Source organism: Protopterus annectens, chromosome 16.part0, assembly GCF_019279795.1.
Source record: "Protopterus annectens isolate FY-2018-M chromosome 16.part0, PAN1.0, whole genome shotgun sequence".
In the NCBI taxonomy this organism is placed as follows: domain Eukaryota; kingdom Metazoa; phylum Chordata; order Ceratodontiformes; family Protopteridae; genus Protopterus; species Protopterus annectens.
The window spans coordinates 331,099,885-331,112,752 of NC_056750.1; the positions used below are offsets into that span (position 1 = coordinate 331,099,885).

Sequence of the window (12,868 nt, forward strand, 5' to 3'; positions counted from 1 at the left end):
TTGATGTCTTGGGCATCGTATCATTATTGTGAAAAAAACATGGTAAACTCTGCAGAAAAGCATGGGATGGTGTTTCTTTTTAGGGCTGTAATTGCCAAAATATTATGAGAAATAGTCTATCACACTAATACTTTTCGTGTGATATGTTAATAGGAATTATTCTTTACATTACATTCATTTGCTTGATGGTGGAAGGAGACATTATACCTGGCTATTCTGCCCTGTTAAGTGTACTTAACATTTCACCTCTCTTCTAACTTTAGCCCCCTCCATCCTTTTCCTACCTATCCCATACCTCCTTGAATGCCGTTCTACACTCCCTTCCCACCACTCATTCTTATAGTCCATGACATGTATTCATAACCCTTTCTTTGAAGGAGTACTTTCAGAGATCCAGTGAGTAGTTAGTCCTTATAAACTTCTGCCTGTGCCTCCTCCTTCACTACCTGTCCTGCCTTTCCAGAATGATCCATTTACACCTCCATGACATGATTTTGTATCAGTGCTTCTCCCCCTCCCTCCAGTCTCTGGTTACAGTCTTTCCCCTGAATCTATGCATCCTTATGGTAGCCTTACTTTGAGCTCCTTCAGTACCTGAAGATCTTTTCTTGCATGGCCACAAAAAGTGCACTCAGTCCACAAGGCCTGGTCTAATCAAGACCCTGCAAAATAGAAGTAGTACCTCTTTGCTTTGGAATTTGTACTCTAAGGATGAACTTCGGCATTTTATCAGCTGCTGCCACTGTCCTGTCCCTTCTAGTGTTCCAGTCTTTGTGTGATCATTAATTCCTTTTCCTGCTCTACTGCCATTTCCTCCACACTCACCATGTGATACTTCACACCATAGTTGTCATGACCCAAGTGAAATACTTTGCATTTGTGTGTACTGAACTCAGTCGCTCACTTGGTCAGCTTTACCAAATCCTTCCTTAGATTCTTTCCTCCATCATCTATTGCTGCTCTTGCATTTGTGCCAACAGAGAAGAGATTGATCCTGTTATTCTTTTCCTGAGATACATCTGAGATAAATACACTGAAGAGTACTGAACCTAGGAATGACCTTTGTGGCACTCCATTAATCACATTCTTTATTCTGGACATCATCCTTTCATCACCACCTTCCATGTCCAACCAGTCAACCATGTAGCAGCCCACTTTCTAAGCCTTAGTTCTCCTCCAACCCATCCATTATTTCTATCAGCCACTTGTGTAGGGATGTCAAATATCTTGTTTAAATCCAGGGAGGCAATGTCTACTGGTACTCACCTTTTAGTTCCACCTATAATCCAATCAGAAAACTGGATGAGGTTAGACTTGCTGCTCATTCTGACCATGAAACTGCTTTGGTTTCTACCATGGAGATTGTTCTCTTCTAGGAACACTACAAGACAACCTTCCTTTCACGATTCTCTCTCCATGACTTTCCTTGCCCTTGTGCTAAGTTAACAGTTTTGTAGTTCTCTGGATTCTCCCTGCTACCAGTCCTTGTACAAAGGTATCTAACTTACTGTCTTCCAGTCCATGGCCATTTCTACACTGGGCAGTGAACAAAAGAAAGAATATAAGGTGAAGGATCAGATAAGAAGGCAAGAAATGTGGAAAACTCATAAATATAGCTGCAAGTACAGAAAACTCTTGGAAAAATCTCATGTTGTTCAGGATCAGATGCAGTAATCCTTAAGGAGAGGTGAATTTAAACCAAAAAATGAAAGGTTAATATTGGAGGCCCAAGACAGTAGACTATGTAAACATTGGTTTACAAAGTCCATTGAACAAGTGGGAGAAACAGACAAATGTGGGTTTTGTAAAACAGAACTGGAAAGAGTTGTACATCTTGTTGCCGGTTGTGATATACTGATGGCAGAAGGACTGTATACTAAAAGGCATAATAATGTGGCAAGACTGTTGCATTGGGGATTGTGCAAACATTATAATACTGAAGTAGCTGAAAAGCACTGAAAACATGAGCCACAAAGCATTATAGAAAATGATGGCGTTTATATCACATGGGATCATCCATTACCAACAGTTCAAAAAATAGATGCAGTAAAACCAGACATAGTAGTCCATGAAAACAAGACAAAAATAGCACTGATTATTGAAATTGCTACACCCAGTTACTGCAGTGTTTTATGTACAGAGAAAGTCATAAAATACCAGGATTTGCAGGCAGAAATTAGGGCAATGTAGAAGATACCCAGACAGTTCCAGCAATAGTAGTAGGAGCAACCGATCTTTTAAAAAAGAATTTACAATCAAACTTGGATATGCTACTGATAAATGTAACTCCATACAAATGACAGGAGAAGTCATTACTGGGTACATTGCGGGTGTTGCAAAGAGCACTTTTGATTGGCATCAAAGATTGAAACAATACTAATTTCATGAACTTTAATCATACTTTGACTTAGCAATGGGGTCCATTCATGTCATGGTATTAGAAACCCAATAGATTTGGAGATATTAAAAAAGAAAGAAGCCAGTGATCTGATGAAGATTGCCATCAAGGATTCACCCAGCAGTCTGGCCAGATTCCTAAGGATTCTGGGAGGTAATTCATTTTATCCTTCTGCTTTACCCTCCCTGTGGGCTACCAGTTCATTCTCCAAGTTGTCTCTTCTCATACTGGTGGTTGTCTACTGTTCTCCCCATTTTGTTCAGTTCCCTCAGAGCATGATACCCTCCCTCTGCTTTCCTTTGTGAAAATTGAAGAAAACTATTCATTCAGTACTTCTGTTGCTTCCCATTTTCTTGATCACCCTCCCATCTTTGCCTAACCAAGCCACATCTGCCCCTCCTTCTCTTCTTTTTGCTATACACCTAAAACAACCTCTCTTCCATTTTCTGATCATGCCTGTTCATTTGCTTTCATCTTGCACTTTTTCTGCTCTTTCCATCATTGTTGTCCTCCTCCAAGCTTATTTACACTCTGTCTCCTGCACCTCCCTCCACCCTCAATTCCAGCTCTGATAGAAACTGTTTTATGCCGCAATTGCTAGCCTTACATTTCTTTGAAGCCACAATGGCCTTTTCTTCACTTCCTCATGTTTTAGACCACAGCCTGAGAACTCCTTCACTGATCCTTTCCCATTGGTTGCCGACTCCCTCAGTTTGCCCCCTGTCTTCTGACTAATCTTTGAGCTTTATCCAATATCAGGGTCTATATTATGCGACTGAAGACACTTTTCTTCGAACACATAATATTCAAACCCAAAACATCGAAAACACTAAACCGCAAACGGCCACGTCCACAAATTTTTTCCTAGGGAAAAAATTCACAAGGCCACAAACAAACAACACTCATTTTACAATCCTAATCAAGTGGGGGGCTTAATATACCAACTCCAAGATCGCTCAATGTTGGGGAAAAGGGCAAACCACGAGAACGGCCAACTGAATTTTTTCCATAGGAAAAAATTCGCGGACATGGCCGTTTGCGGTTTAGTGTTTTCGATGTTTTGGGTTCGAATATTACGCATTTGAAGAAAAGTGTCTTTGATCGCATAAAAGGGAACCCAATATCAGCATAATCCACTCTGCTAAAATCTGATACCATAATCATTGTCACTGTAAATTTTCTCTCCTCTCCGTTCTAAATCACCTAGTAGTACAATAACTATATGCTAACAAAGTCTGATACCGAAACTACAAGGTCCGTAAGTGCAAGTCCCACAAATATGAAAAATAAATTGCAACTAGTCAATAATTACAGTAAATATCAAAACTCACTGTAATCCCATTAAAGTGTTTTGAATCCCTAATAAGAGAGGCTGTACCCCTAAGCCCCTGCTTCTTAAATATACTAACTTTAAGACAATTGTAAGACAATTGTACTTTGAGGTGAGTGGAATACTCTGAGGTTCAGTCAATCAGTTTCAAACTTGCCATTTATCACCCCTTTTACAATTTTTGTCTTACAGTTCCATAGATCAATAGCACAGTCCTCACAGTTTCAGCACAAACCCACCTAATAGCACCATCATCTGAACTTCCATGATGTCTTCAGCTTTGGTTAGTATCCCATGCAGAATTGTGTCATTTATGGTACAGTTCTGCTCAGCTTGGTTGAAACCCTCTTGGTCTGTGCTGTTTAAAGTCATGTTGTAGTTAAAAGTCTGTTTAAGTCTCCCTCACTCAGACTCCAGAAATTCCCAACTTCCTCCGTTCCTCCCTTTTTATAACTTCTTTATTTACTCCTCCAATCCATTATCACCTCCCTTTATATCAACTGGTTCAAAATATCATCAGTTTGTCCTTGTCTTTGTTTGTTTTACCCTAGCTACTAAGGCACTTAACCTATATTCTGACCCTGCCTGCTTCATTACTCTCTTCTTGGTCTGGTGTTCTTCCTCCTGTCTGACCTCACATCTGATACTCTCCCATTATGTAGATTACTATTACAGCTCATTCCACAACAGCCTTCATTCAAGTACCTCCATGACACCCTAATCTTTCTTGTTCCTGGCCTATTTTTCAGTGATAATAAAAAAGTGAGCTTTATTAAAAGTGAGCTTTATTAGAAAGGCTCACCCAGACTCTGCTACACTTTGCTGTGAAGGAAAGGTTAGTTTGCTTTTTACTTGTTGTTTGTATTTTTTTTTATTTATATTTTATTTTTGAATACTTGTTTTCTTTTCTTTTTACTTTGTAGTGTTTCCTGCTTTTATTTAACTGCATAATAAAAAAAAAAAGAAACCACAGCTCTGTCTTGTCTCTTGTGAGTCAATTTTTTTTTTTTACCCACCCTTTCTTTAATACTTATTCTCTTTAAATACCATTGTTCTAGTTGTAGGCCCTTATGTTAATTTGACCATCCTATTCTATCTCATCTCCTCTCTTCTTTCACTGGCTTGTGAGTAAGCACAAATTATCATTTTGTGAAATCTTCAACTATTTAAATTTATTGGCCATCTATACCTACTGTATGTAAGTGAAAGAATACAAAAGTGATCACCCCCTTTCAATATCTTGCTGTTTTAAAAAATGGTGACTCTCCACTCTTTAAAAGCTTAACTTTTAGACAAAACTTACTTTACCTACTCACATCTAACTTCTTCTGCACACACTGCAGTGTTAAGGATAAAACCATTTTTTCATCTTACCTTTAAGCATCCCTGTGACTAGCACTTGCTCTAATACCTGCTGGAAAGCACTAGGAAGCCTTAAACTCTCCTTATTAATAAGGAGAAATTAATCATAGGCACTAAACAGCCTATAATTACAAAGTACCTTGCTAAGGGAAGCGAAAAAAAGCACCAAACTAGGCATGTCCAAGGGTCAGCTTCCAGTGATTTCTCCTGTCCACCTGGTGAATCTGGGCATACTGGGGCAATGCAGCAATTGCCTCATGTACACAGACAACCCTCTCCTCCTACCACCCAACACTACAACCTGTGAGAGATGCACTTACATAGCCAAACTGGAAGCAAAGCTCTCTCCACCCAAGATTGTGCTAGACAGTCAAGAGGAGAAGGTTAACACCTGCACTACACCTCAAGCAACACACAGCTCTTCTAAACTCACACCACCAACACCCACTGATAGCAACACTAAATCCACATATGTGGAGGCCCTTAACTGTAACCTGCCCAAGCAACAAGGACCTCTGAAGCTGAAACACAAACACCAATCACAACCAAAGTGTCACATAGCTCACAACACCAGTGTGCCACCCAGCAACAGCCCCTAAGGCAAGACAACATACTTAACACTTTAGTAATAGGTGACTCTATAGTCAGGCACACTGATGTCCCACTCACCAGGCTGAACAAGCAGAAAATTACAGTCAGCTGCCTGTCAGGTGCCAGGATCCGCCACGTAACGCATGCACTCAAGTCACTCCACAACAAGTACAAATATGACTCTGTCATTGTCCAGGTTGGAGTGAATGACTTCAGACATATCTCCCTGGACTACATGAAAAGAGACATGGAAGAGCTCTCGGATCATGTGGCCTAGGCAGGTATGACCCTAGCCCTGAGTAGCATCCTGCCTTCACCCAGAATGATACCACAATACAAGGACAAAATGATTGACTTCAACAATTGGCTAAGCTTCTGGTGTCATTCAAAGGGGATCCAATATCTGTCTGCCTGGGATGACATGATCGACAGACCATAATACTTTGCCAGAGATGGTTTGCACCTGTCGCCCCTGGGATTCAGGTTACTGGCTAAGGCTCTTGCCACCCCTATAGTTACTTTTTTAGGCAAAGTTCAAAGGACAAAACCACCACTGTAACAGATACAAGCATGCAAAATCTGAAGGTAATGTTACTCAATGCTAGAGGTCTAAACCTCAAAATGTACACTCTCGAGGCACTCCTAAAAATGGAGAACATCGATATCTGTGCAGTAACTGAGACCTGGTTCAAGGCTCCAGAGAGCACCCCTGCAATACCAGGCTACAACTCTTACCACACTTTTCGGCCACAAAACCAGGATCGAAACACTAAAGGTGGAGAAGTGTCCATATTCACCAACGATATTCACACTGCCAGGCTAGTTGTCCAACACAATGCATCTGAAATTCTCCAGGTGCAACTAACACTAGGTAAGACTGCAATCCAAATTGTAGCTTGCTACAGATTCACCCACCATGCCCCAAGATTCTCACTACACCTTTCTAAACATACTGGAAAATATTAAGATACAACCAAACACCCTAATACTGGGTGATTTCAACTACCCTGCCATTAACTGGGAAAACTACCCGTGTACCAACACCTTTGCCCAATGGTTCTTGGAATTCATAAATTCCAATGCCATGGATCAAATCAATAGCCCCACCAGGAGCTCCAATATCCTAGACCTGGTAATTACCAACATGGGAAATCGATGCTCCACACCTATGGTCACCCCCTCGTTGGTCAGGTCAGACCATAAGCTAATCACCCTTAACATCCACATCCCACCCCCACTCCCCAGTAAGGAAACCTCCATAAAAAACTTCTCCAAAGCCAACTTCATGCTACTGAAGTCAGAAGTGACAAACTTCCTGACACCCATACAGATGGGAACTGAAAGTTCGACTGCTGAGTCCTACACTAAGGCACTGTACGAGCACATCCACTCATGCATGAATTGTGCCATCCCAAATAGAACCAAGATGCTCTCCTCCAAGAAAAGGAAGCTAATCTGGTGGTCCCCTGCCATAAACAAACTTTACAACAAAAGGAAGAAACTGTTGCAGAAAAGAAGAAAATCCCACGATGCAAAAAATTCCCTTACCAGCCTCAGTAAAAAGCTGAGATCCCTCGTAAAATCCTCCAAAGTTAGTTACGAAAATAAAATTGCCAAAGATTCCAAAGACAATCACGAGGCATTCTTGAACTATGTCAAGAATCTAAATGGCAATGCTCAGATCTGCTCTGAGCTACAACAGAATGCCATTAAATATACTAATCCCAAGGATATTGCCAATATCCTGGCAGATCGATTCAGTGCCAATTTCACCCCCCCACCCCCTAAACGGCCCATCTCAATACTGGAAGATTGCCAAATTCCAGTAATAGTGACCGCACAGGTAAAAAACGCTCTCTCCAAAGCTAAGAATACAGAATCCATGGGACCAGATGACATCCCGGGCTGTGTACTGCATGAACTACAAAATTAACTGGCACCTCACCTAAGTGTCATGTTTAATCATACTCTCACCTTAGGCTTCGTGCCCACTGAGTGGTGCACAGCTACAGTTATCCCACTCAACAAGGTGGGTTCCACCTTGGATCCCGGGAACTACCGCCCCATCAGTCTGATGAGCCTGATCTGCAAGGCTATGGAACATATTATCATGGAACTTATAAACAAAGATATTGGCAACCTTCAAACACTGGACCCCACCCAGTTTGTGTTCATGAAGGGCCGATCTTGTCTCCTGAACCTGATTGACTTCTTCGAACCAGTCTCCAGAGCCGTGAATGAGGGTAAGGCAGTCCACACAGCCTATCTGAACCTCGCCAAGGCCTTTGACACCATCCCCCACTCTGGAATCATAGATAAACTTACTAAGCTGGGCATTAATCCCTATGTCACTTGATGGGTTGCCAACTGGCTTACTGACAGAACCCACACTGTAAAATAGCTGACTCCAAATCCAGCTCCAGACAAGTGACAAGTGGAGTACCTCAGGTTTCAGTCTTGGGACCGCTCTTGTTTGGCATCTACCTCTCTGAAGTACAGGCCAACACTAAGTTACTCTGGCTAACAAAGTTTACAGATAACTGCAAACTGGGAGCCATTATTGAATCCCCAAATGATGTGGATACTCTACAAAAGGGCCCTACAGAAACAGATGCTTGGTGCCAAAACCATGGGCTCAAGCTCAATGTCAAGAAATGTATAGTTATCCCCTTTGGGAAAAAACATGTACCCGTGAATTACCACATAGGTGGCAGTACACTAAACACCGAAAGTGTGATAAGAGACTTAGGGACACAGGTGGACAATGGTCTCATCTTCAATAACCACATCGCCACAACAGTTAGGAAATCCTTCTATGTGGCACACCTCATCACTAAGGGCTTTTCATCCAGAAAAAAGGAGGTAATTGTCCCACTGTACTTATCCATCATTAGACTCATTATAGAATACAACGCCCCATTTGGTATGTACCTCTCAAGATATCTGCAACAACTGGAAAGGCCGCAGAAATACCTCACTAAAAAAATCACAAGCCTAAAGCAGATGCCCTATGCTGACGACCTTAAAAACTACAGAATACTCTGTCGCATATCGTCTACTCAAAGGCGATCTCTGCTTAACATACAAGGCCATGTCAAACCCAGAGCTGTTGGACATACTACACTTAAACAAATCCCAATCCCTTAGAGCCACACACTCCAGGGATCTAAACCTTGTCATCACAATAAACAAAACATGCTGGAGGGACAGGTTCCTGACCCAGAGACTCCCCAGACTCTGGAATAGACTGCCCATACATGTCAAGCAAAGCGCCTCCTTGGCCCTCTTCAAAAGGAACCTTGACGATTGGATGGGAGAAAGGAAATTCACCCCGGGGATCACGTCAGTTACCCTGCTAGACAGGGGTCCAGGGAATTAAATAGTGTGGGAAGAAATAGCCCGGGAATTGTTATGACTAGGCTTGTATAGGCCCTAGGGCCGATAGCCTAGAACCAACCTATTAACCAATGAACCTATAATAGCAATACCCACTCTTCCCTCCTATATCACTGCTTGTAGTATTCCTGTCTTCCTACTCAGTCTGCTTGTGATGCAAAGTAACACTTTTGGGCCACACTATGAGTTGGCCTTGTTTACTTCTTCACTGTGCTCTACATCTGTTATTACCTTCTATGTACTGCTTGAACACCTATTTCCTTTTGTTTTTATGACACTCCTCCCAAAAAGAAATGGGGAACACACAATTCTGAGATCACACCACAGTGTTTGCCTATCTGAGCATTTGATGTATTGAAATGGACCTGTTTCACACTAGCTATATTTCAGAACTCAGAACACAATGGGGGTGTGGCCAAGGATGAACACAGGATAGCAGCAGATTTCTTCAGCTCCACCAATTTCACAACACTGACAGGAAATAATTACTTTTAAAATTAATTTATGAAGTAATTTTCTTTCAAAATACTTTTGGAATAGCTATTACTTGAATAATATCAAAAAAAGAAAGAACATTTTAATAATATTCCTGTCAGAAAACACTTTGGAATTTTTTTCTGTCAGCTTTTCTGTTTGAAATGAGTTCCAGTAAGACAAATTCTCAAGATTCCAGCATCAAGAAAGAACTTCAGTCTCTGATATCTACAATCCAGCAACTTACTGCCAAAATGGATAAACTGGATACTAAAATTGATACCTTTATAGAAAAAACTACAAAACAAATAGACTTGTTACATATAGACTTGCAACAACAGAAGACCCAGATTACAGGCATAGAAGAGACTGTAAATGACATGGAGAATAGAATCCAAGAAGAAGAAATCAACATTGAGTTTTTGCTGAAACAGAATACACATCTACAAACTAAACTTGATGACCTGGAAAATAGATCTAGGCGCAATAACATTAGGATTTTTGGACTGCCAGAAAATATTGAAGGTAACAATATTACTTCTTTTTTAAATACATGGCTCCCTAAAACTTTAGACTTACCAGAAGCTTTTTCTTTTGGTATCGAAAGAGCCCATAGATCTATATCTAATTCTAACTCTAACAAAAAGTATCCTAGGTCAGTTATAGTTAGATTTCTATCATATTTTGATAAAGAGATGGTACTTAAAACTGCTTGGGCTAAAGCACCTGTTAAAATTAATGAGATAACTGTGCGTTTTGACAATGACTATTCTTCCTTGGTAATAACTAAAAGAAAAGTTTTCCTGCCATTAATGAGAGCTTAAGAAAGCACAGTTTAAAACCTACCTTCTGTTTCCTGCCAAACTAAAAATCTTTCTTCCTGATGGCCCTAGAATCTTTGAAGACTTAGACTCTGCATTGCTGTTTATCAAAAAAAATAAGATTTTGGATAAAATAGAGGAAAAGGAATGGGCTAGTCCTTCATTAAAGAGGTTGGCAACAGAAGCTTCATGGAAGACTTCAGAGAAGAAAAAAAGACTAAAAAACAAATGACTTGTTCTATGTTTTTCTTTTTCTCTCTTTTTTCTTCACTATTAATCTTTTTAAATACAGTTACTACATTTTCAGAAAGCCACAAATATTCTGAAAAAGATTTAATCAAAGTTACTTTCTGTGTACAAAGAATTGTTTTTGTTTTATAAATAGTCAAAATATCTGAGGAACTAATAACACGCTGTCAATCAATCTGTTTCTCTTTGTGACAAAGAGACTTAAGGTTAGTAATTAGATACATTTCTTTTTTTTTTTCTTTTATTTTAAATAATGACATTCTTTTTAGATTATGCATTTAGTAAGGGGTGGGGGAGGGCAGGTAGAGAAATGTAATGAAAATATGATAAGTTTAATAATAACTTATTAATTCCTTGTAAAAAAGTATATATGTTGTTTAAATACTGTTGCTAATTATTTTTCCATGATTCTATTGCTCATACTTGTTTACAAATAACCTGTCATGCTTTAATTATTAATAATTAGAACCAAATGGTAGTAAATAATATGTTTCATATCTATCTTTATTAATATATACAGCAAGTTATATTCCACTGTAGATATTTTTTATAGCTTCCTTTTTTATTTTTTTATCTCTTCTCTTACTTTCTTTTATTTTCTACTCTCTGTTTTTTTTTCTTTTCTCTCTCTCTCTCTCTCTTTTTCTTTCATATAGCTACATTTACATGCTTTTGATAATTCTGATACAGTAAATAATAAGATGTGTATAAAAATTGAATAGGGACTTAAAAAATTAGTTGTATTATATACTAATAACTGTGGGCTTAGTTTCACTGTCATAGAGGCTGTAATAACTTATAAATTACTAAGGTTTTGCTCTGTTTAGTTTCATTTATATTGCTAAATGAATGTCAGTCACTTGTATTTATTAAAATTCCTGCCAGAATGTTAAGGGAGACAATTTGGGATGTGGGTTACCTCGTGAATAGTGTCCTCGAGTTGTTTTAAAAGCTTCAACACTCAGAATGCACGCAGAGAAGCTGAATGCAGTCAGTTTGAACTTTGACCTCTGAATTCACACTGACACATCGCAGATTCAAGGAGAACACTCTACCAGGAAGAAGAACTGCTGCACATGCGACTCTGCGATGGAAAATGAACTCTATTACATTTAAATGTGAGTTATTTTTTATAACTATTTACTTATTTATGTTATAATTTATAAAATATGAAAGTTATAATGATTTTAAATGATTCAGTATCCCTTAGTAAACAAATGTGATATTTTAGAAGGCACAGAAAGTAAAACATATATACATATGTTTTTGAAAGTTTACTTGACTGCAACATATTATTGTATGTATGTACTTATGATTTAAACATATATAATGTTACAATTCATTTGACTTATCTAACTGACAAGCATAAATATTATTAAGGTTTTATTTTAGAAGAAGTTGTCATGTGACATATTTTAAAGCAGCAGTTCAGATATATAAAATACAGATGGCTTTCTTCACAATAATGCAAGTATATTTGGGAATTTATATAGTTATGCAGTATGATTTGTAACCAATTTTATAAACATAAATATTTTATTTTACTGGCAATAATAAGCATGAGAAAAAAAGCTTTGATGCAAGTGGTTTAAAGTCTATTAGAAGCTGTTAACTGCATTTCTATGACAGAAAATAGGTACATTATTTTTTTGTTTTTTTTTTTTCTTTCTCTCTCTCTCTCTCTCTCACTTCTTTTATTTCTCTCTCTTTTCTTGGTTCCTAATATCAAGTCTATTTGAATGCTATTTGATTATAAATGTATTTTATTAAATAGATGTACATAGAAGTATGAATTGTTTTTAAAAGTTTCTATTTGTTTATATGATGCTGATTTATCAAATGTTTAGTTTTGTCTTACTAGATAATCTAATTGAATGATGTTAATTTTAGTTAATAATAACTAGTATTAAATTGATAAGGTGGCAGCTGAGGTACTGCTGCTTAGGGTAGGGGTTAACTTGAGTAGTATGTGCTACTCAAAGTTGGAGTTTTTAACTCCAGGCTGGGTGCAAGGTTTAATCCTTATATTATTTTTTTTTTTTTTTTGTTTACTGTTGTTTGTATATAGTTCTGACATCCACAATACATTTTGTAAGCTCATTGTCACTACAAACAAAATTGAAGCTTATACAAAATCCCATAAGAGTCTCAATAAATACAGCTATATTTAAAGGTACACATAAAGGAGGAGGTATAACATTACTTATTTTGCTAATTGTTATTTTGATTATAAGTTTTATATGTTTT

General features: G+C 38.4%; 1 protein-coding gene across 3 annotated transcripts in view; it reads right to left on the reverse strand.

Annotated features, from left to right (window-relative positions):
* CARD9 (caspase recruitment domain family member 9) overlaps window positions 1–12,868 on the reverse strand; it is a 706,605-nt gene that overhangs the window by 623,556 nt on the left and 70,181 nt on the right. The window lies entirely within an intron of this gene.